The sequence below is a fragment of the Gekko japonicus genome, unplaced genomic scaffold, assembly GCF_001447785.1.
Source record: "Gekko japonicus isolate JY-2015 unplaced genomic scaffold, Gekko_japonicus_V1.1 scaffold1380, whole genome shotgun sequence".
In the NCBI taxonomy this organism is placed as follows: Eukaryota; Metazoa; Chordata; class Lepidosauria; order Squamata; family Gekkonidae; genus Gekko; species Gekko japonicus.
The window spans coordinates 204,004-204,973 of NW_015174316.1; positions in this window are offsets into that span (position 1 = coordinate 204,004).

Below are 970 nucleotides of genomic sequence, written 5' to 3' on the forward strand. Positions count from 1 at the left end.
TCTGTCATGGAAGCTTGCTGGGTGACCTTGGACAAGTTACACTCTCTTAGCCTAAAGTACCTCACAGGGTTGTTGTGAGGATAAAATGGAGGGGAGGGGAATGATGCCAGCCACTTTGGGTCCCCATTGGGGCGTTAGGTAGGGTATAAATGAAGTAAGTAAATGAACATCTAGAAGGAGGAAACCTCTGAATGCTGGGGCTAAGAGATGACACCAGGGGGAAATAAAGCAATTACTCCAGTGGCACTGCCAGGACCCACAGCCAAACAACTAGGCAGGCACTTCCAAGAAAGGTTTTGCTTTATTGTCAGTACAGAAGATTCAAGAGGTCCCCCCCCCCCCCACCTGTGGGCCAATCGCCCCTTTTCCCGAGGCCGGGAGAGAGTAACCGACGACCCACCCGATCCCAGGCTGAGAAAAAGAAACTAGTCTCAGGGTTAATTAAAGTGGAGACACCGGGCGGGCAGGCAGGAGTACAAGGTCAGAGATAACAGGGGGAGGAGCCAGAGGGAAGGAATGTGGCACCGGCTGGAACGCAGGCGAACTCTAGGCCCATAAGCTGAGAGGCGCCTTGATTTTAATGGGAGCGGCCACGAGTCACTCCTGACTGCTGCAGACACCTTCAGGCGGGGTGTGTGTGTGTGTGTGTGTGTGTGTGTGTGAGAATTGCTCTCCTCCCTCCCCCCCCCCAGGACAGGGGCAGGGGAGGAGGGAGGGGCTCCGAGGGGTCTGGCTGGCTGCCCAGGGTGGCGAGGCGCGTGCCCAGGATCACCCTCCGTCGTCGGTCTGGGCGGTGCCGCGGCCTGGGCGCTACCCTGCCCCTGCCGCTTCAGAGGCTGACGCGGCAGCGGCCCGGCTCCGGCCGCCGAGGGACGGAGGCGCGGCGGGCGATGATGACGTCGGGGGCAGGCGACGTCAGGCCGAGGGGCGGGGCCTCGGCGACCCAAGGGAAACACACACACACACACAC